Source organism: Platalea leucorodia, assembly GCF_965183815.1.
Source record: "Platalea leucorodia genome assembly, contig: HAP1_HAP1_SCAFFOLD_164, whole genome shotgun sequence".
NCBI classification, from domain to species: domain Eukaryota; kingdom Metazoa; phylum Chordata; class Aves; order Pelecaniformes; family Threskiornithidae; genus Platalea; species Platalea leucorodia.
In genome coordinates this window covers 157,453-181,208 of record NW_028121383.1, presented here as the reverse complement: position 1 = coordinate 181,208, position 23,756 = coordinate 157,453, and the positions used below count along the sequence as shown (strand labels likewise).

The window sequence follows — 23,756 nt, the reverse complement described above, 5'->3', positions numbered from 1 at the left end:
TCTTGTCCCTGCTGCCCTTGTCCTTCCCCTTGCAATCACTGGTGTGGCAGGTGAGGATTAAGGTGCAGCTCAGACAGCAATGCTGCATGTTGTCTCGTGCAGATGGATCCATGGAGGAAGAGCATCCACATCTCCTCCTAATATTGGGGCCCTGGGCAGTGCAGTGTATGGGGCTGGGAGGGAGCTTACCCTTCCTTCAGGACACCCCATCTTTATGACATTCAGCTGCTTCCCTGGATCTTGGGGGTGGGTCCTGCTCAGCTGCAGGCTGCCCTCCAGAAGGGCACATCTCTCTGATGGCCTCTCTGTGTTATCTAGCAGCCCTGTGCAGAAGACACCTCGATGCTAAGGGTATGGAAATGCTGCTGAACCGTGTATGCAGGCAGCTGTAATAAGCCCCCTGTGTCCCTGGCTGGGAGGGCAGTGCTGAGATCCTCCTCATGTGCAATGAGACAGGATGAAGGGTCTGGAGATCTGCACCTGGAAAGGAGATTCCTCTGCTCTCAGCAGTGTCTCGTTTCTTCTCAGGGAATGTATGAGTGCGATCACCCTCCAGTTGAAAGAGGTGCCAGCACAGAGCAGCTGAGACCAGGACTGATGGACAGACTGGTTCTCCTCATCCTGCACTAAGGGACAGTCCCTTTTGCCACTCTGGACCCACAAGGTTTCGCTTGGAGTGCTGCAGAAACTTCAAGGATTTCTGCCTTGAAAAGACTCCTCGAGTGTGGTGAGAAAACAATAACAAAATGAACAAAACAAAATCCCCACAGTGGTGCTCTGCAGTGGGGTAAATTGGATGGGACAATGCTGGAAAGCTTTTTCATATCACAAGTGGCTTCAATCTGAGATCACCCTGTGTTCCTATTTACCTCTGTCTATATGGCAGGACTGACTCCTGCAGAGCCCCCTGCTCCCAGTGGCACCCTGAGCCAGCACCAGGCCAAGCTATGGCAAGGGACCTGCTGAAGGTCTTTCTGAAATGGGAGAGGCAGGTGGGGACAGGGCAGAAGTGTTTCTATGAAAGTGAATTGGTTGTTCTCAGAAAAGTCTACTGTAACTTGTCACTGTCTTTTCTTCCCATGACAGTGCTCCATTCCCAGATGAACGAAATGTCCAACGGCAGCTCCATCACCCACTTCCTCCTCCTGGCATTCACAGACACGCGGGAGCTGCAGCTCTTGCACTGCTGGCTCTTCCTGGCCATCTACCTGGTTGCCTTCCTGGGCAACGGACTCATCATCACAGTCATAGCCTGTGACCACCGCCTCCACACCCCCATGTACTTCTTCCTCCTCAACCTCTCCCTCCTCGACCTGGGCTCCATCTCTACCACTGTCCCCAAAGCCGTGGCCAATTCCCTCTGGGACACCAAGGACATCTCCTACGCAGGATGTGCTGCCCAGCTCTTTCTGTTTGCCTTTTTGATGTCAGCAGAGTTTTACCTGCTCACTGTCATGGCCTACGACCGCTGTGTGGCCATCTGCAAACCCCTGCACTACGGGACCCTCCTGGGCAGCAGAGCTTGTCTCAGAATGGCAGCAGCTGCCTGGGGCAGTGGGTTTCTCACAGCTGTGCTGAACACGGCCAATACATTGACAATCCCCCTCTGCCAAGGCAATGCTGTGGACCAGTTCTTCTGTGAAATCCCCCAGATCCTCAAGCTCTCCTGCTCGCAATCCCACCTCAGGGATTTTGTGATACTTGTGGTTAGTGTCTGTTTAGTGTTGGGATGTTTTGTTTTCATCATGCTATCCTATGTGCAGATCTTCAGGGCTGTGCTGAAGATCCCCTCTGAGCAGGGACGCCACAAAGCCTTTTCCACGTGCCTCCCTCACCTGGCCGTGGTCTCCCTCTTTATCAGCACTATCATGGTTGCCTGCCTGAAGCCCCCTTCCATCTCCTCCCCATCCCTGGATCTGGTGGTGGCAGTTTGTACTCGGTGGTTCCTCCAGCAGTGAACCCCCTCATCTACAGCATGAGGAACCAGGAGCTCAAGGAATCCATTAAGAAAATGTTTTCATGGAGGTTTGTCAATATTGATAAACTTTCCTTCACTCTCCAGAAATGAAATTGAGTGTATTCCAAAGCAGGCCTCTTCTTTGTTTATTGATTTATCCTTTTTTATTGTTAGCAATGCCTGTTCTGCTATTTATGCTTGTTATGTTCCTACATAATCATTTGCATTCATCTTACTCTCCTGAGTAATAAACTCATCTCTTTCTATCACTGAAACCTGTGTAAATGTGTCAGAGCTGCCTCTCTCATAGCATCTCTGTAATAAAATGACATTTCTCCCTGATGCAGTTCCTGAAGATTTGGCTGTTCTTCCAAAGCTGATGTCGACAAGAGGTCTGGGAATTTTGCCTCAAAAGGGCCTGAGTTAAAAGCTCACTGTCACCTTGGTAGCTGTTAGAGAACAAGGGTTGGATTTAGGACACATCCCTTGCTCTGTATTGATAGTGGAGATGGTGAATGGTCACTGAGATACTGTCATACCATGCTGTCCCAATGCATGACAGGGCAGAGGACATCCTCCAGGAGAGGAATCTGGAGCTGCCTAGAGAGCCCGCGACATGTGCATGGACCACGTGTGCCTGGGGTGGTCACTGACTGGAGCCCCACAAAGTGAGAGATCGCCCGAGGTGGAGTCAACCAGAGGGAAAGCGCTAAATCCAGGTATCTGCAAGGAAACACAGATGGACACAGCCAACCCTACACAGACCAACTCCAACAGGCCACAGCTCCTTGGCAGCCACCACACCACCAGCAGCACTTACACAACCATGAGCAACACAACTGGCCCCATCCCATCCCCCCTCTCAGGCTGATCTGGTGTGAAGTTGCACGAGTGGTCTGTGCATTCCCAGCAGAACTTACCCGCAGGGTCACACCCCCCTGCAGTCCCTCCAGTGTGGGCTTGGGCTTAGATCTGCCCAGACTCACAGATATTACCCAGGTTGTAGTTCCAGCCCTGGGTCTCTCCAGATCCTGGGGTCCTCCTCCTCCTTGCTAGCCCCACTTGACCAGCAAAGCATGTACATACATTCACGCCCAAACACATGTACACACACACCAGTGAACCCAGGAAAGGTAAAAGTGAGACAACTCATGCGCTGACATAAAGATAGTTTAATAGGTAAAGCAAAAGCCGCACACGCAAGCAAAGCAAAATGAGGAATTCACTCACTGCTTCCCACCAGCAGGCAGATATTTAGCCATTTAAAGGAAAGCAGGTCTTTATCACTCTTAACAGTTACTTGGGAAGACAAATGCCATCACTGCAAACATCCCCACTTCCTCCTTCTTCCCACAGCTTTTATTGCTCAGCGTGATGCCCTATGGTCTGGAATATCCTTTTGGTTAGTTGGGGTCAGCTGTCCCAGCTGTGTCCCCTTCCAGCTTCTTGTGCACCCCCAGCCTACTCTCTAGCAGGGCAATGTGAGGAGCAGAAAAGGCCTTGGCGCTGTGCAAGGACTTCTCAGCAATGACTAAAGCATCGGTGTGTTATTAACACTCTCTTCATCACAAATCTAAACCGCAGCACCATACAAACTACTATCAAGATAACTCTACCCCAACGGAAACCAGTATAATAAGCAGGACAGACCATGGTGATCAGGCACAGAGTTTGGCCAGACCACCACTGACCAGCCACCTCCCCATGGGCACCTGGCCCCAACAATCCTCCTCCTCCCTACTCTTCCACAGGCTGCTTCTTCCATGATCCACCTTGATTCCTGCTTCTCTCTGCCCACGTCTCCTCTCCAATTCATAACCCTCAGCAATTTCTTTTTCCCCAATGGTCTCAGGTTTTCTCCCTTTGTACCCAAATTTGATAGTTTGGATACCATTGCCTAGGTCCTCTGGGACTTCAATGGCGGCACTGATGGTTTCCCCAGCCACTGATGGCCTTGCAAGACTTGACTGCCAGGAAGGTCCCCAGTGCTCCCCTCCGTGCAGTTTGGCCACTTCTCAAGTCTGCAGCCACCTGCGTGACCCAGCCGGGACACACGGTGCTGCCCATACTTCTGGTCCCTTCTCACGCTGTTCTCTGTCACATCCTGCAATTTCTCATGCCGCGTCCCATAGGTTCCCTTGTCATGTACAGGTGCCTTCACCCCAGGGCAGGGCCTGACTAGGGGCCCAGTCATCTGCCTGCAGCCTTCCCCATCTGGTGTCCTTGATGACCTCATGACACCTGCCTGCTCCTGGCCAATCACATTGCTGTCATGAGGTTACCTCACAAGCAACAGCCCAAGCATGTTGGCTTTGCCTGCCTCTACCCCTTTCCACTGCCTGAGCAGCCATCTGTGTCATGTTGGGGTTTGTGATGCGCTTGATGATGTCACAGTATCTGCCTGCCTGCCGCAAGTCAGTCCGGTTACTGCAAGAGAAATGGCATCACAATCCACCCCCCAGCCATGTCATCTTCACCTTCCTCTGCATCTCCCCTCTCCCAGGCTCTCAGCACTGCCGCAGGGGTTTTCCGACAACGAAGGCGACATCCCGGGGCCTGCCTCAGCACCTGGCCAATGGGGTTGTTCCCAAAGAAGTGACTTCAGAAGCCACCTCCCAGCTACGATGCCTCTCCTTGCCTCATCCTCTTCTGGCAACAGGAGTGACCTCCCAGCCAGCCTCCCAGAACCCTTCCCCTTTACCTGCTTCTCCTCTCCCCTCCCCAGCGCTGGCATTTCTGCTGGGCAGGCAGCAGCGTGCTCCCCCCCGGGGACTGCAGAGCCCTGCTGGGACAGCTGGAGTGGTGGGAGGGCAGCCACGGATGGCAAGGGCTCCTCAGGAAGGCAGGTAGGTGGGTGAGGAGGTGAAGGTGAGCTCTGTGCAAAGGGGAGGCTGGCGTGCGCAGAGCCTGGCCTTGGAGGAAGCCTCGTGGTCACAGGTCCTCATTTACATGGCAGGTTCAGCCACTCCATGATCTGCTGGGAGGGCAACAGGGCTGGGCACAAGCAACCCAGGAGATTCCGGGAGGGTGTGGAAGACAACATTTTGACACAGACACTCGATGAGCTCCCTAGGGCTGGTCTCTTACTGACAGACAAGGTGGATCTGGCCAGGGCTGGGAAGGATGAGGGCAGCCATGGCTGCAATGACCATGGGATGGTGAAGAAGTAGGACAAGGAGCAGAATGACAGTGCAGGACTGCAGGAGAGCTGATTTCAGTTAGCTGAGGATCTGCTTGGACTGTCCTGGAGGACAAAGGGGCTGAGAGTCCCTCCTGGATCTTCAAGGACAACATCCTCAAAGCCCAGGAAGAAGCCAGTCTGATGCAGGAAGTCGAGCAGGGCCCGGCAAGAGGTCAGCGTGGATGAACAGGGACCCTCCTGACTTAGGAGGTCACACTCGCGAAGGAAGTGCAGGGAGGCTGGAGGGGGAACGGGCTGCCCAGGAGGCAGAGACCCCTGGCCTGTGGGTGCAGGGATGGAGCCAGCAAAGCCAAAGCTCAGCGGTGGCTGGAAATGGCCATGCGTGGGGAGGGCAGCCAGAAGGGCTTCTCTAAATGTGTTGTCAGCACAAGGAAGGCAGCTGAGGGAACGCTGGTCCCAGCGCCCAGTGGGGCAGGGGACGGAGAGACAAAGCCAGTACCAATAGTGTAATTCCTCAGAACAAAGCTTCTCCCTTGAGAGTGCTGGTAGGAAATGTATTTTGCTGAGTAACTGGACACACATATACAGAAATATAGATTTTTCCATAGACTCACGTCGAAAGACAGATAACACAGATTCAATGAGAATTGTGCAAATTTGGCCATCCATAAGTTTCACTGAAGCTTTGTACCCTGCTTTCCTCCATCAGGCAAGAGTGGTCAACACCTCCGAGCGTGACTCACTCTGTGCCAAGAGTTAGAGGTGGCATGGACAGTCCAGGGCAGGGAGTGTTTTGGGGCCCTGGGCTCTGTGCAAGCCACAAAAAAAATATCTTTCTTAATGCTGTAGGCCTCAGTATGATGGAAATATTGAGAACATTTCCAAAAAATGAAGCAACAAAGAAACAGAATGAAAGATGTAGAGTGAAATAGATGTCCAACTGCAACTTTAAGCTTTGAACACTGTTGATGTTGTTCTCCTCCTTGCTTTGTTTTGTCTTGTTTTAATGTACTGATCTCTGGGGGATTTTGTGTACTGCCTTTGTTTGCAAAGGAAAGTGGTCCTAGAATTGGGGTGGGATGCACTTACAGGGACACAGGCTCCAGCTGCATATTCCAAGTGTCTCCTCTGTGACACTGCCAGTCCCAGGCTCTGGGCACTTCAGAGACACTGGGTCCTCCAGAGGCAGCACTGGATACTTATGGTCAGGCAGCGGAGCGCTGCCTGACAACCTGAGAAATTTTTATATGTGTTTAAACTATGAGCACAACCTCATCAGCTGAAACACTTGAATACTTTTAATAAAAAGTCAGTGTTTTCCCATGAGATCAAACTGAGGGGTTTTTAGGATGTACATTAATCGCAAGAGGAGAACTGTTGACCTTCCACTATATTTGCATTGTTAGTACTTTCTCTCTTAGGCCGTGCATTTCATCTCCCTCATCTCTCACCTATTATTTCCACTTGTCCTAACTAAACTGACCATGTCTGAAGTCACCTTTCCAGCAGCCTATCCGCACATGAACACTTGCAGTTGCTCTCTAGATTTCCCTTCCCTTTATTCTTGGATCAGTCAGATACCTCTCAACAATCCAGTAGCTGCTTTGAGCACCAGGGAGTTAAAAGCTTGCCTATCTTTCAGCAGTCTGTCTAATTCTGCCTTTGGCCAACACTTTAATTGTGTTTATTTTATCATTTTCTTTCTGTGTAAAAGATTTCTTGCACGGTTATCCCTTGTGGAAGGTGAACCTCATTGGTGGCAGCTTGTACTTGGCATACAGTTGAGGAGTGTGTTATACTGTAATGGTGAATCTTATCAGTTTTATTTTGTTTGTTCAAAAATCAGAAAAGTCCCTCTTTGCCTTTGTGCAGCCAGGTCTCTAAGGAAAGCAGGCGGGGGCTGCTGCAAAGGAGCTGTAACATCCAGCTGCAGACTGCACAGGGGAAGTCTGATGTAAGGATACAAGTCCCAGGTGGCTGATGAGAGACATGAGGGGGCTGGGGAGGTGAGGAGAAAGTTGTCCATGCTGTGTCAGACCTCAAGGGACAGCTTCTCCTGCCAGTCCAGACCTCCTGAGGAGAGACCCTGCATCAATATCAATCAGAGAATGCCGTTATCGCCTCTTCTCTACACTGAAAAGTAATAAACTACACCCTTTAAAATAAAAATTCATTTTTATTGGAAGTTCTTTGAAGTCTTTCTCCACAACTACACTAGGAAAACCTCTCTAATAAACTGTACAAGAGTAGAAGAAAATTACAGGAAGAGATATAGCTTGTTAGGGCTTGCTTTATTTTAAAAAGCCCTGTGGTGTATTTGGTGTCAAGTCCTTGAACCTCAGGCACTGAGAGGAGATTGCACAGACCTCTCCAAGAGTCAGCATCAAAAGCAAAACCCAAAGTACCTTGAAGTATTCATAAGCCCCACTGAGGGCCATTACTGGCAAAGCCTCCCCAGGGACTCGTTAGAGCAGAGAATTGGAGGCCATGATTGCAGGCAGGCAAAGGGAATGTGCAGGCAGCTCAGCTGCTGAGAAAACCCTGCCTTTGTTTTATGAAGCAGCAAGGCCAAGCTCTGACCCCCAGCCCCAGGGAAGGCAGGTCCTGTCCCTCACACATTGCTCAGGGCTCTTCCTGGGGCAGTGGGATGTGGGGGGGTGATGCTGAGTGCAGGACAAGGCTATGACAGCTCCCAGCCTTACTGGGGGTGTGCAAGGAGGCAATGAGGACCCCCAGTGCCTTAGGACAACATGTCTTCTCATAGGCCTTGGTGACAGAGACGATTGCTATAGCCAGGGGGACAAAGCCTTGGGTTCTCTTGGCGACCTCCAGCCTTGCCAGCGCTCTTTGCCATCTCCACCACAGCTTGTCCTACGCTGTCCCACAGCTGCTTCTTTTGCCCTGCAGGCGGCAGACACCCATCTCGCTTCCTCACCTTGCTCTCACCCTGCCATTTCCATACATTCACCGACGGCTGTCCACCTTCACACTCTGTTCCTTCAAACACAAGGAGATGGACTGACCACATACTCCTTCTGGAGGACTTCATGTACCACAGTGCTATTCTTTCAGTGACATTTCTTCTTTCATGTCCAGTCTCCACCATCCAAGCTGCACTGTGTGGCACTGTTTCTCTCTCCTGCTGTTTTTCACAACCATCCAGGAAGCAACCCTTCAAGCAGGCACCCCAACCCATCAGCCTTCTTGTGGGCTTTTTCCTGACCAGGCAGAAGTAACCTCACCGTGATCTTCCAAGGCTGTGAGCCTTTCTGCTTCTTGGATAGACATCACCAAGCTGCGTGCCTGCTGCTGTCCCATCCTGTACTCAGGCAGAAGAGACAGGACAGCCAAAATAGAAGCCCCTTTCCTGGAGTGAGCCTAGGTCCTTCAGCAGAGGGGGTCTCACAGACAGTGTGCCAACCAGGTGCCTTCTGCTGGCCTGTCACAGACACCGGCAGAGGTGAGTTTAGAAGCACATATCCCAGCCACGAGTCAAGGGCTGACCTATCGGCTGTTTCAGGAAGAAGTGACCTCACAGTGCCTTTCCCAGACACATTCCTGCTGTTGGCCTCTCACCTCCAGAGGCAGAAGTGACCTCACAGCCCCCTTCACAGTCATTGGCTTCTAGTGGATTATGAGTTCCTGAGACACAAGTGACCACAGGATACTGTACCCAGCCATCACTCTCTTTGTGGCCCAGTATGTGAGCAGACAGAAGTAAGCTTGTTTCACCAAATTTATCTAATAGATTTCTGACCAATGGTTTGAGTGGAGAAACGTTCTTCAGAGGAACTGCTCTATTTATATTGGTGCATTTTATGCCTCTACTTCTGCCTCTCTGTTTTTCCTTCTTCTTCTGTCTCTTCTGTCTTCAAAAAGCTCTCCAAGGAAAACATTCATTGAATCCTAGAATAACTCTAGCTTGGAAGAGACCCCTGAACAGCACCTTGTCCAGCTATCCTGCTCAAGGCAGGGTGAACAAGATGAGGTTGCTCAAGGGCTCTGCCCAGTTTGGCATCATCCACAAAGGAGCTGAAAAGGCACTCCGGCACATTATCCAGGCAGTTAATGAAGACACTCAAGAGTGTTGGCCCCAGTGCTTGCACTGGGGGATGCCACTAGGAAGTGGCCACCAGCAGGACTCTACCACTGCTGACATTTGGGCTGGATCCACCAGCCAGCTCCCCACCCACTACATCACCCACTTCTTCAATCCAGGTATCACCTATCTGGCTATAAAGAGATTATGGGAAACAGTGTCAAAACCCTTGCTAAGATCCAGGACCAAAACATCCCCTTCTTTCCACTACCCACACAGGTTCAGCAATTCCTTTCTTGTCCTACAAGTACCTGGAAATGGCTGCAGCGGTATTTGGCCCATCCCCTTCGCAGGGACTGAGGTGACGTTGACCAGCCTGTAATTCTCCCAGTCCTCCTTCTTGCGTTTCTTGAAGAAAGGTTTGATATCTGCTTTTTCCAGGGACCTCAGAACCTCTCTGATGGCTCTGACACCTTTGAGGGCACAATCCAGAAAGGGTGACGTGAGCAGACAGGAGCATTTGCAATGAGCCTGTCCGAGGCGTGGGAGATGAACCTCCCTGGGCCAGTGGGGTTTGTTCATGGAGTCACACACAGGGTTCTGTCGGGCGTCCACATCTGAGCTGGCCTTGTGGACTCCTTATGCACCCAGGGGTGTTCAGAGACACAGTCTTTCCCTCTTACGCACAGAGGCACGGCACTGCAGCAGGCATAGGGACTCTGTGGCCTCCTGTTGCCACTGCCAGAGCCTGGGAGGCACCTCAGCCCTGCGGTGTATCGCCCTGCTCTGCATTCATCTGAGATGCCCCTTGTCATGAGGAATGGACACAGGGAGCACAGTTCAAGGAAGCACATCCCACTGCTGCCTTCAGGCAGTTTCCCATGGGACGTTGCTCCCATCGAGAAGTGATCGTGAGGCGCTGTCTGTCCCACAGGCCTCCATGGAACCCCAAGGAATAGCGGATGGCATTTGTGCTCACTCAGGACCATCTCACCTCACATACGTGATGTGCATGCTTACATCTCCTCTGTACAATGCAAACATGGACTTCTGACCTAGTCATTCGGTGTCCTTCCATGGAGGGACAAAGAACCTCTCCGACCTGGAGTGAGAGGCCAGTGCTGGGAATGGTGGTTGTGAGGGGCTGGTCTGTGGCCATTGCCCTGGGGCACCTTGCCCAGGGTGCCAGGCAAACAAGGTCACAGACCAGATCCTGCTCTGCTGCTCCAAGTCTCTCGCAGGAGGCCTGGCTGTGCAAGGGACACTGCTGTGTGCCCCAGCCCTGCACACTCACACACTTTGGATGTTCACTGGTGTTTTCGTTAATGGGGACTATCTAGACCTTGTTCTTGACAGCGACTTTGGAAGAATACCTAAGCCTTCATGCACTGCCCTGAGGAGATCGCCCTTCTTTATGGAAGCGCTGTTACGGAGGCCAGCTCCGTCACAGAAGTGCCCATTGCCTGTCCCTGCCTGCGGTCACAGGACGACCACACAGCACGACTGTGACCAAGCTGCCAGAGCACTCAGGGCTGACAAGGGATCAGAAGGAGAGTGTGGAAGTGGCAAGAGAACAGCCCTGGAAGACCAAGCACTGGTGCTCCCTGGCAGTGCTGCCATGACGGAACTCTTTTCTGCTCCACCCATGCATACAGGAACTGTCCCTGCAGCTCCAAAAAGGCCTTGGAGGAAAGATATCAGGAAAAAAAAAGTCACTCAATGGCCCTTTATTTTGTTTAAACACACAGAGAGAACAGCTCCTCATTTACACAGCCACTCAATCAGAAAAGCAAAGCAACCAGTGAATTAGAAAGGGGATGACAACATTATCATGATTAAACCGTGACCAGCTGCTAGGCAGAAGATGATGGGAAGTTTATTGCTCCAGAAAAACATCCAGTTATTACTTTCCACACTGTATCCTTGAGCTGCTGGTTCCTCATGCTGTAGATGAGGGGGTTCACTGCTGGAGGCACCACTGAGTAAAGCACTGCCACCACAAAGTCCAGGGGTGGGGAGGAGATGGAGGGGGGCTTCAGGTAGGCAAACATGGCAGTGCTGATAAACAGGGTGACCACAGCCAGGTGAGGGAGGCACGTGGAAAAAGCTTTGTGGCGTCCCTGCTCACAGGGCATCCTCAGCACAGCCCTGAATATCTGCACATAGGACAGCACAATGAAAACAAAACATCCCAAAAAAAGAAAACCACTACCCACAAGAAGTCCAACTTCCCTGAGGTAGGAGTGTGAGCAGGAGAGCTTGAGGATGTGGGGGATTTCACAGAAGAACTGGTCCACAGCATTGCCTTGGCAAAGGGGGAGTGAAAATGTACTGGCAGTGTGCAGGAGAGCATACAGAAACCCAGTGCCCCAGGCAGCTGCTGCCATGTGGACACAAGCTCTGCTGCCCAGGAGGGTCCCATAGTGCAGGGGTTTGCAGACGGCCACGTAGCGGTCGTAGGCCATGATGGTGAGAATGTAATACTCTGCTCCTACCAAGAAGACAAACAGAAAGAGCTGGGCAGCACATCCTGCATAGGAAATGGCCCTAGTGTTCCAGAGGGAATTGGCCATGGCTTTGGGAAGAGTGGTGGAGATGCAGCCCAGGTCGAGGAGGGAGAGGTTGAGGAGGAAGAAGTACATGGGGGTGTGGAGGTGGTGGTTGCACGCTACGGTGGTGATGATGAGGCCATTGCCCAGGATGGCAACCAGGTAGATGGCCAGGAAGAGCCAGAAGTGCAAGAGCTGCAGCTTCCACGTCTCTGTGAACGTGAGGAAGAGGAGCTCAGTGATGGAGCTGCTGTTGAACATTTGGTGTCTATGGGCATGGGCACTGTCCAAGAAGGAAAAAACAGTGACAAGTTAAGGGAGACTTCTCTGAGCAAAATCAAAGCCATTTCTCATACACCCTCGCCCTGCTACATGCAGATGCCCTTTTACTTTTCTAGCAGACCTTCCTTCAGCTCTGCGGCTGGAGCCCTGGTTGATGTTGGCTGAATGTGCCATGAGGAGCAGGGCCTCTGCCCGCTGGCTGCCGAGAGGTCAGCCCTGCTCTGCAGCAGTGGGTTCATGGGAAGAGTGGGGGCAGGGGCCAGTCCTGGTGTTCGACCTTGTCTCATGAAACCACTCCTAGTGCAGAAAGGGCTGTCAGCTTCTGCACTCCCAGTGATAAGGAACTGAGGTGGCAGAAGGCAGTCTGAGAGGTTGGGGTTTTTTACAGCTCCTCCTCCCCTCGTACCCTGGGGAGTGTTCTTGGATGTCAGAAAGCCTCAGCATTTGTGCTGCACTCAGGGAGAACAGAGGGAGTCCTGCGAGGCAGGAGGAGCACCTGTGGCTTAGTGCAGAGTGAGGAGAGCCATTCTTTTTATCCGTCTTGTTCCCAGCTTCTCTGGGCTTGCACCTTTCTGAGCTGGAGGGTGATCACACTCCCATACTACCCTGAAAAGCCACCAAGCACTGCTGTGAGCAGAGGGATCCACATCAGACCACTAAATTTCTCACCCTCTCCTAAGGTCTCAGCACCCCACTTCTAGCCAAGGACACACATGGCTCATTTCACAAACCCAAAAGAACGTTCTCTGTCATAGCATCTCTGATCTTCTCCATGGTGCCTTCAGATAACACAAAGGTGCTATAGGACAGGTTTGCATCCTGGAGGGAAGCTCACAGCTTCGAAGGAATCCTCAAGGCAATAGCCAAGTGTCCTAATGATGGCATTTGAGTAAGGGAGATTCAGCTCATACCCCAGCCTCACAGGCTTCATTGCCCACAGCGCCACAGGTGAGATGAAAGCTGGGACACTTGTTCCCATGGACACACCTGCATGAAAGGACCCACAAGATCCACCTGTGACTTTGCAGCTAAAAATTCCCATCCCCGGAGAGCCTGGCAGCAAGAACAAGACAACAATAGCAATAACACAGAGCAGTGGAGAAACAAGGCAAAAGACAGTGAGGGTGTGGCTGAGAGAGGCCAGGGCAGAGGCACTGGGGCACTCAGACAGCGTTCCCCTTCCCCAGCTGTGCACGCCACCTCCCAGACACCACCATTGCCAGGCAGCTGCTCTCAGCCCCTGGGCTCTGCAGAGGGAACTGGGCCCGTGGCTGCAGAGCTGCACCACGGCTCTGCTGGAGCTCTGTCTGCAGAGGAGGTGGTTCACGCCTTGGAGCCCCCAGCCCTGAGGGCAGAGGCTGTGGTGGGTGGGAGAGGAGGCAAGGGGTCTTGCTCAGAGGCAGGGGTCTGCATTGGAGGGGATCAAATGGAGGTTTCTGCATTCGTCCTCCCACAGTACTTCTGGTTTTAGTTTCCTCTCATTCCCAGATCATACCCCTGCTGCCTTGAGATTTTCCTGCTGGGAGGTGTTTCCCTGTCCTATGTCTTTTCCCTGTCAGCACTCACAGACCCCATCCCAACCTCTGTGCACTCACCTTGGCCCTCCAGAAACCTGCCTGTTTGCAGGGCACTGGCTGGGTGTATGTTCCTGTTTGCAGGTGGAAAAAAGGACAGGTCCCTAACCCCAATGTGTCCAGCAGAGGTGATTCTGGTGCTGTCCATAGGCAGAGGAGTGGCTGAAAACACATCAGAAGACTCCTGGAAGACCTACTGATCACTCAAATTTACAGTTCAGCAAGTCCCCTGCCATTCCCCCACAGCAGGAAATTAAAACACAGACTAAGAAAATCTCCTTATCTTTAGAGTAATTCTTGTCTTGCTCTTCTCCTTGAAACCTCCTCTTGGAAATATTCTGGAAGTGAGCTGAAGCTCTGAGCAGCCCTGACCCACACAGCACCCTCTTAACAGCAGAAGGACCCTGCCTTGCTGGGGGTCACTCTGTCCACCCACTGCTTCTCCCTGCAGCTCACTGGGGAGCTCCCCGGGCAGGCTGAGTGCTGACTCTGGCAGGCGGCAGAGTCCCTGCCCCAGCACACAGCCCCTGGGCTGCAGGGACCCTGCTCGGAAGGACGGCCCTGGGCACCCCTGGCTGCACACCCACCTTCACACCCCTGCAGCCATCCCTGGGAGAAGGCAGCTGTCCTGTTCTGTCCCGCTGATGGTGCAGCAGGGAGTCCCTGCTCTGGAGTATATCCTCCTCCTCTACACTAGAGAAACCCTGAGCGTTTTCCTTACAGATCCTGTAATATGTAGGATGTGCCAGCTTTAGGACACCCCTCAAGGAAATGCAGCTGCATTGCCCTGCAGCCAGAGACTTAGTGTGTCAAAGGCTGTTAAGATTTCTCCCCCAGTGACCTCTCAGCATCCTCCCACTCCAGGATGCCTTTAACCTCTCTCTGCCTCGCTCCTCTCCCCTCGGTGCCTGCAGGCAGTGCCCTCAGCCCTGCTGCGCTTTGCAGAGGAGCTGCTCCTGGGCAGAGCTGTCTCTCTGCAGCGCTGCCCACTTGCCAGCAGCTCCCTCCATCCCAGGAGCCCAGCCCAGCTCAGCAGCAGAGGCCCAGCCCAAGGCACCACTTTCTCTGCCCCTCTGGGCTCCCTCCAGGTGTCCCTGGGGCTCCAAGGGAACCTGCTGTGAAACAGCCTGAAGGCATCACTCATGTTCCCTCCCTCAGCTGCAGGGAGACACTGCTTTCCACCAGGGTCATTTCTCCCATCTAAAGAAGAGTTAGGTCCAAGAATCACCTTATCATTGTCCCATCTTTAGACAGGACACCCAGGCAAGGACAGGGAATGATCTCATTTACCATTGCTGAGGGAAGGGATTCAGCCCCCATTCCATGTCTGCAGTCCTCAGCTTCCCCCATGCACAGCACAAACCCACAGGAGGTGGATTCCTCTTGCCTCAGTTCAGATGCGCACACAAGAGGCACCTGCATGTGAGCTCCTTGGCTCTGCTCCCATGCTCATTAATGGAGATGGAGGCCAGGACTGAGGTGTTCAGATGCAAAGACCTGGTGACACCTGAAGTTCCAGAGGTGCTCCAAGGTACATGGAGCCAGCTGCAAGCCCTCGTGGAGCAATGCTGAGAGACAGGGCAGCATCTGGGGTCATCTTCTTGGAGGCTGGTGGGGAATCTTTGGCCAAATGAAATGACATCAGATGCCCCCTTTCAGGACGATAGAACCTGTCTCTATTTGTTATGTTCAGGGCAGCCTATGCAGGGATTCATCTGCTGAAATGGAGTCATGTACCATAGGCAGAGCCAAGTTTCCCTCTGTCTCTTCATCAGCCAGGTTTACTAGATCTCCATTGACTCTAATGATGGTGGCATCAAGAACATTCTCACGTTGCCTGATCAAATTCAGGGCAGTTATTCCGCGTAATGCCAATTCCAGGCCCGTAATGTCATGTGAGGTGCCAAGGCTCTCACACGCAGCTACAGGCATTTGGCAGGGACAGCGATGGTCCTGTACAGGAAAGCCATCCCCATTCAGAGTGAGTGTGTGTCAGACACCTGGCAGCATCACAGGCAGATTCGGTGCCTTGGTGCAAGGAACTGATTGCCAGCTCTGCAGTGGGGCAAGGCCTGTCCCTTCTCTATCCAGTGGATGTAGGGCAGCCCATGACTAGGAGGAACATCACACCATGGTCTCCATGCTGTGGTTTTCTGAGGTTTTGCCAATGGCTCTGAGTTCCCCATAACCTGAGCAGCTTCTTCCAAAGCCCTGCTAATGCTCTTCAATCACCCAAGATGTCCCAGCCCACGGACTCACTTGAATCCTCTCTTTATCGCCATATCCCAGCACTGAACTGCACATCCTCCTTCTCCTGCTGCCTCAGAATCAAAACTCAACCTGTTTCACCTCAGCCCAAGAGGCTTATCCATCCTTCAGGCTCATGGATGTTTCCTGAAGTCCAGGCAAGTGTGAGGAGTGAAGGAGGGACCGAGAGCAAGGTGAGCTCATGGGACATCTCTCACAGGACATCTAAAGAAAAGGTATGCTCCTCTGGACAAAATGCTGAGGTGTTCCCAGGGATCTCAGGAGGCATGGCACACCGATTCCTGGGTTCAGGGAGCTGGTCCAGTGCCTCGTCTCCATTGCTGCAATGGTGACATCGATGCCTGGCTCATGTGCAGACTGCGTACAGGGATGCTGACGTTCACTCAGCAACCTGCTTGGACCTCAGAGCTGGCCCTGCTTGGAACCAAAGGCAGGACTAGAGACCTCCTGTGTACAGAACAATTCCAGCCTGAATTGTCCCAGGAGCCAGTGCTGGAGAGACCCTCACTTCCAGCTGAATCCTTTCTCCTGGGGCACACTGCAAGCCACAAGTGCGTGGAACAGATGGTGGGAAAAGGGACTACAGGGGTCTCCTGTCCAGGCTCCCACCAAAGGGTGGGGAACGACCAAATGCGGGTCAGGTCGGCTGTGACTTTGTAGAGCTGAAAGCTGAAAACCTCCAAAGATGGAGATCACAGAGAAGCTCTGCGTGTCCTGCTGCAGTGCAGCATCACCCTCCTAGTCAGTTTTACCTGAGGCCCAGTCTGAAGCCCCCGTCTGAAGCCCCCAGGAAGACGCTTCTTTGCTGATGGCTCCCATTTTGCCTAATGAAATCCAAGGACCACCAGAGCCTTTCCCACAGAGCTGCTACCCAGCCACACAGCCGCCAGCCTCTGTCATTGCCCGGGATTAGTGCACCTCAAGGCAGGACTTCAAATTTGTCTTTATAGGAAATCACAATGTTACATTTTGCCCATCCCTCTGGCCTATCGTTGTCCTTTGCAGTGGCAGGTCTTCTCTCCTCAATATGGTGTCTTGTACAAATTTCATGAAAAAACACCCTCTCATCCCCTCCAGGTCATTAAACACACATTAAACAGGGCAGGTGGCAGGACAGACCCCTGCAGGACCCTACTAGCTAGGTGCCTCCAGGCAGAGTACCACACATAGATAAAGGCCTTCTGAGCCCAACAATCTGTCTGCTTATTTACCCATCTCCACATCCACCCAGGCAGAGCAGAATATCTTAACTTGGGCACAAGAATATTGGAGGGGGGTGATGTTGAGAACTTCACTGACTTCCAGGTCAAAAGACAACCACTGCTCTCCCTGGGCCCAGCAGTAATGTCCTTTCATCACAGACAGCAAAGGGGATGGTGAGAGACAAGCAGCCCTGGGTAAATCCAGTCCCTTCTCTTTCAGACACCCAGAAATGGGATCCAAGTAAACACAATCTGGGGCACAGCCTTCCACTCCTCAGTGCATCATTTGGGCATTTTTGAAAGGTGCCTGCAACGTTTGCATTTTCCCCATTGTCAGGGAGTTCCCACAGACTCCATGGACTTTGAAGATGCTGGAGAGTGGCCTGGCTGTGCCATTGGCCTGCTCACTCATCTCCCTGCGATGCTGCCCCTCCTGTCCCATAGACTGGGAAGCATATGCTCAAGTGATCCCTGACTTGATCCCCATCCACTGCTGGTTGATCTCCTCCAGAGTCCTGCCCTGAGTCACAGAGGCCTGGGAGACCTTGCTGGGGAAGGCTGAGGCAAAGAGGACACACAGAATCTCACATCTATCTACACCTGCTCTTGCTAAATTCAGCAGTGGCCACACAGGATCTTTGTTATTCCTTTAACTGTTCCTGAAGCAGAAAAAAACTCCTCATGGTGCCCTTCAATTGCCTTTCAAGTTTAGACTGAGTTTCGATCTGGACCCTTGCAGAGCTTGGAGGATGCTGTCCTTGAAGAGCAGCTGTCCTGAGCTCTGCCATCATGTCACAGCTCTGTCTGCTCAGGAACAGCTCCAGCTCCTCCTGCCTGTGCCCCTGGCTGAGGGCACTGCTGCACATTTGGGCTGAAGCACTGCAGCTGTGCAACCAGGCAAGCTCATATTTGCCATAAGAAACCCTGGTACCAAATGTCCAAGACCCCATGTGTGCAAAGGCTTTTCTTCAGAGCAGAGAGAAGGCAAGAACAAAAGAGAGCTGCATGTCTTTCTAGCCCCAGCTCTAAAGACCCAGCATGAAATGCCTGTTTCATTGAACTGACGATAAGTCCCAGGCTTGAAGAAATTAGATCTTTCCTTGTCACCTTCCTGGGTGTCCTGCCTAATGATGGGACAAAAAAAGGGGATTCTCATGCCCAAGTCCTTTCCTGATAGGGGAAATGACACTGCTAGAAGTAAGCGTCTCCATGCAGCTGAGGGAGGGAACATCAGTGATGCCTTCAGCCTGTTTCACAGCAGGTTCCCCTGGAGCCCCAGGGACACCTGGAGGGAGCCCAGAGGGGCAGAGAAAGTGGTGCCTTGGGCTGGGCCTCTGCTGCTGAGCTGGGCTGGGCTCCTGGGATGGAAGGAGCTGATGGCAAGTGGGCAGCCCTGCAGAGAGACAGCTCTGCCCAGGAGCAGCTCCTCTGCAAAGGGCAGCAGGGCTGAGGGCACTGCCTGCAGGCACTGAGGGGAGAGGAATGAGGAAGAGAGAGACGGCAATCTGGAGAGGAAGGAGAGCTCAGAGCTCACTACGGGAGAAATCATCACAGCCCTAAATACAGTAAGTCTCTGGGTGCAAGGCAGCGCAGCTGCGGTTTCTGGAAAGACCTCCTAGAGCTGGCACATGCCACAGCTTATGGAATCTGTCAGGAGGACCCTCAGAGTTTCTCTAGTGCAGAGGAGGAGGACGTGCTCCAGAGCAGGGATTCCCCACTGCACCATCAGAGGACTGGCTGTGATGGCTGCCTTTTCCCAGGGATGGCTGCAGGGGTGTGAAGGTGGGTGTGCAGCCAGGGGTGCCCAGGGCTGTCCTTCCGAGCAGGGTCCCTGCACCCCAGGGGCTGTGTGCTGGGGCAGGGACTCTGCCGCCTGCCAGAGTCAGCACTCAGCCTGCCCGGGGAGCTCCCCAGTGAGCTGCAGGGAGAAGCAGTGGGTGGACAGAGTGACCCCCAGCAAGGCAGGGTCCTTCTGCTGTTAAGAGGGTGCTGTGTGGGTCAGGGCTGCTCAGAGCTTCAGCTCACTTCCAGAATATTTCCAAGAGGAGGTTTCAAGGAGAAGAGCAAGACAAGAATTACTCTAAAGATAAGGAGATTTTCTTAGTCTGTGTTTTAATTTCCTGCTGTGGGGGAATGGCAGGGGACTTGCTGAACTGTAAATTTGAGTGATCAGTAGGTCTTCCAGGAGTCTTCTGATGTGTTTTCAGCCACTCCTCTGCCTATGGACAGCACCAGAATCACCTCTGCTGGACACATTGGGGTTAGGGACCTGTCCTTTTTTCCACCTGCAAACAGGAACATACACCCAGCCAGTGCCCTGCAAACAGGCAGGTTTCTGGAGGGCCAAGGTGAGTGCGCAGAGGTTGGGATGGGGTCTGTGATTGCTGACAGGGAAAAGACATGGGGCAGGGAAACACCTCCCAGCAGGAAAATCTCCAGGCAGCAGGGATATGATCTGGGAATGAGAGGAAATTAAAACCAGAAGTGCTGTGGGAGGACGAATGCAGAAACCTCCATTTGATCCCCTCCAATGCAGACCCCTGCCTCTGAGCAAGACCCCTTGCCTCCTCTCCCACCCACCACAGCCTCTGCCCTCAGGGCTGGGGGCTCCAAGGCGTGAACCACCTCCTCTGCAGCCAGAGCTCCAGCAGAGCCGTGGTGCAGCTCTGCAGCCACGGGCCCAGTTCCCTCTGCAGAGCCCAGGGGCTGAGAGCAGCTGCCCGGCAATGGTGGTGTCTGGGAGGTGGCGTGCACAGCTGGGGAAGGGGAACGCTGTCTGAGTGCCCCAGTGCCTCTGCCCTGGCCTTTCTCAGCCACACCCTCACTGTCTTTTGCCTTGTTTCTCCACCGGTCTGTGTTATTGCTATTGTTGTCTTGTTCTTGCCAGGCTCTCTGGGGAGGTGGAGTTTCTGCTGCAGAGTCACACACTGATCTTGTGGGTCCTTTCATGCATTTGTGACCATGGGAACAAGTGTCCCAGCTTTCATCTCAACTGTGGGGCTGTGGGCAATGCAGTGTGTGGGGCTGGAGAATAAGCTGGTTTTCCCTTAATCAGGACAGACCAGCTCCCCTCCTTCTACACTAAGCCACAGGCAATCCTTTTGCTTCACAGGACTCCCTTTGTTCTCCCTGAGTGCAGCAGAAATGCTGAGGGTTTCTGACATCCAAGAAAACTCCACAGGTGAAATGGGGGGAGTATTAAAAAACCCAAACCTCTCAAGCTGCCTTCATCAATCCCTGTTTCTTAGCACTGGGAGTGCAGGTGCTGGCAAGCCCTTCTAAGTTAGGAGCAGTTTCATCTGTCAAAGTCGAACAGCAGGACTGTCCCCTTCTCCCACCGTTCCCATGAACTCACTGCTGCAGAGCAGGGCTGACTCCTCGGCAGGCAGCGGGAAGAGGTCCAGCTCCTCACAGATTGCTCGGCCAGCACAAGCCAGAGTTGCAGCCACAGAGCTGAAGTAAGTTCTCCTGGAAAAAGTATTGGGTGGGTGGGGGATGAGGCAGACTGTATCAGAGTGAGAATTTAAAAGAAAGCTTTGATTTTTCTCAGCGAAGTTTCCCTTAACTCTTCATTGACTCTTCCCCTAAGAACAGGACCCCACGCCCAGAGCAAGCAACCATCCAACAGCAGCACCATCACCCAGTTCCTTCTCTGGTCATTCGCAGAAAGACAGGACAGAAACACATGAAAGGGAATGAGTTTGTGCTTTGAGTTTTCTCCTCCTGTTTGGCTGGGTGGGCATTAGGAGATGGGAATTTTTTTCTCCACTCTGGAGAAGGCACTGAGACCCCAGTTCTCATTACAACTTTTCTCAGCTGCTCCTTAGGTTCTGCACACACAGAGCTGTGTCCGGGGAGTGCCCTACTGCCAGGAGGTGCCTGCAGGGCAGAGCTGAGCACACAGTGGGTGGGATGGGCTCTGTGAGCACTGACAGGGAGGAGACATGGGGATGCAGAAACAGCTGCTGGCAGGGGGAGCTCCAGGCAGCGGAGGCATGGGCAGGGAGTGAGAGGGAGCTTCTACCAGAAATGCCATGGGAGGGGGGATTCAGCATCTCCCTGCCATTCCCTGCAGTGCCGACACCTTCCCCAGAGCAATGCCTGGTCTCCTCTCCCACCTAGCAGATACTCCCACCCTTAATGTCACAGGGACTTGTTCATGAGCTTCCTTCCCAGCAGCCCAACCACAGAAGAGGAGAAACCCTCAAGTGTCTGACTGTGTCTCCCTGTCCTGACTCCCTTGGCAGGAGTACTTTGGCATTTTCCCCTCTTGTCCCTGCTGCCCTTGTCCTTCCCCTGGCAATCACTGGTGTGGCAGGTGAAGGATTAAGGTGCAGCTCAGACAGCAATGCTGCATGTTCTCTCGTGCAGATGGATCCATGGAGGAAGAGCATCCACGTCTCCTCCTAGTATTGGGGCCCTGAGCAGTGCAGTGTATGGGGCTGGGAGGGAGCTTACCCTTCCTTCAGGACACCCCATCTTTATGACATTCAGCTGCTTCCCTGGATCTTGGGGGTGGGTTCTGCTCAGCTGCAGGCTGCCCTCCAGAAGGGCACATCTCTCTGATGGCCTCTCTGTGTTATCTAGCAGCCCTGTGCAGAAGACACCTCGATGCTAAGGGTATGGAAATGCTGCTGAACCGTGTATGCAGGCAGCTGTAACGAGCCCCGTGTCCCTGGCTGGGAGGGCAGTGCTGAGATCCTCCTCATGTGCAATGAGACAGGATGAAGGGTCTGGAGATCTGCACTTGGAAACTAGATTCCTCTGCTCTCTGCAGTGTCTCGTTTCTTCTCAGGGAATATGTGAGTTCGATTGTCCTCCAGTTGAAAGAGGTGCCAGCACAGAGCAGCTGAGACCAGGACTTATGGACAGACTGGTTCTCCTTGCCTTGCATTAAGGGACAGTCCCTTTTGCCACTCTGGACCCACAAGGTTTCGCTTGGAGTGCTGCAGAAACTTCAAGGATTTCTGCCTTGAAAAGACTCCTTGGGTGTGGTGAGGGAACTATAACAAAATGAACGAAACAAAATCCCCACAGCGGTGCTCTGCAGTTGGGAAAATTGGATGGGACAATGCTGGAAAGCTTTCTCATATCACAAGTGGCTTCAATCTGAGATCACACTGTGTTCCTATTTACCTCTGTCTATATGGCAGGACTGACTCCTGCAGAGCCCCCTGCTCCCAGTGGAACCCTGAGCCAGCACCAGGCCAAGCTATGGCAAGGGACCTGCTGAAGGTCTTTCTGAAATGGGAGAGGCAGGTGGGGACAGGGCAGAAGTGTTTCTATGAAAGTGAATTGTTGTTCTCAGAAAAGTCTACTGTAACTTGTCACTGTCTTTTCTTCCTATGACAGTGCCCATGCCCAGAAGAAGGAAATGTCCAACGGCAGCTCCATAACCCAATTCCTCCTCCTGGCATTCGGAGACACACGGGAGCTGCAGCTCTTGCACTTCTGGCTCTTCCTAGGCATCTACCTGGCTGCCCTCCTGGGCAACAGCCTCATCATCACAGTTGTAGCCTGTGACCACTACCTCCACACCCCCATGTACTTCTTCCGCCTCAACCTCTCGCTCCTTGACCTGGGCTGCATCTCCACCACTGTCCCCAAAGCCATGGCCAATTCCCTCTGGGACAGCAGGGACATCTCGTACTTGGGATGTGCTGCCCAGATCTTTCTCTTTGCTTTCTTGGTAGGAGCAGAGTATTGTCTTCTCACCATCATGGCCTACGACCGCTACATTGCCATCTGCAAACCCCTGCACTACGAGACCCTGCTGGGCAGCAGAGCTTGTGTCCACATGGCAGCAGCTGCCTGGGGCACTGGGTTTCTGTATGCTCTCCTGCACACTGCCAGTACATTTTCACTCCCCCTTTGCCAAGGCAATGCTGTGGACCAGTTCTTCTGTGAAATCCCCCATATCCTCAAGCTCTCCTGCTCAGACGCCTACCTCAGGGAAGCTGGGCTTCTTGTGGTCAGTATCTTAGTAGTATTCAGCTGTTTTGTTTTCATTGTGCTGTCCTATGTGCAGATCTTCAGGGCCGTGCTGAGGATCCCCTCTGAGCAGGGACGCCACAAAGCCTTTTCCACGTGCCTCTCTCACCTGGCTGTGGTCTCCCTGTTTATCAGCACTGCCATCTTTGCCTACCTGAAGCCCCCCTCCATTTCCTCTCCATCCCTGGATCTGGTGGTGGCAGTGCTGTACTCGGTGGTTCCTCCTGCAGTGAACCCCCTCATCTACAGCATGAGGAACCAGGAGCTCAAAGACGCACTGAAGAAGCTCATTCAATCCGTAGTCTTTCAGCAGCAATAAGCTGCCCATGTCTCTTCACAAGTTATTTCCAATGTATCTGGGGAACCTCCTGTGCTTTGGGCATTTAATCTGTGATAACTGTGTTTCTCCAGGAATGTCTGCATGCACTCCACTTCTCCAGAGGCATGAACCCAGTCTGTCTGACTCAAAGGTCTTTGCACATTTGTCTGGCCCGATGGTACAGCTGGCCTCCCATGTCACATCTCTGTAATAAAAGGGGATTTCCTCAATGCTGGTGTCTGGAGGTTGGGCTCTTTTTCAAAGCTGAGGTCAGGAACAGCCTGAAGTAGTTGCCCCCCACAAGGCCGTGCTGCTGTGCTGGTGTTCTCCATGGGCTGAGGGGAGGAGGGAATGGGGCGATGTGTTAGGGAATGGGACTGGTCTTGGTGGTCAGCAAGCTGGACAGGAGGCAGCCGTGTGCCGTGGCAGCAAG

The 23,756-nt window shown here is 52.9% G+C and overlaps 1 pseudogene across 1 annotated transcript; it reads left to right on the top strand.

Moving 5' to 3' along the window:
- Positions 1 to 1,109: 1,109 nt before the first annotated feature.
- On the top strand, positions 1,110 to 23,323 carry LOC309603685 (olfactory receptor 14C36-like; annotated as a pseudogene). Its single transcript has 2 exons — positions 1,110 to 1,470; positions 22,713 to 23,323. The product of its transcript is annotated as an olfactory receptor 14C36-like (transcript).
- The last annotated feature ends 433 nt before the right edge of the window (positions 23,324 to 23,756 follow it).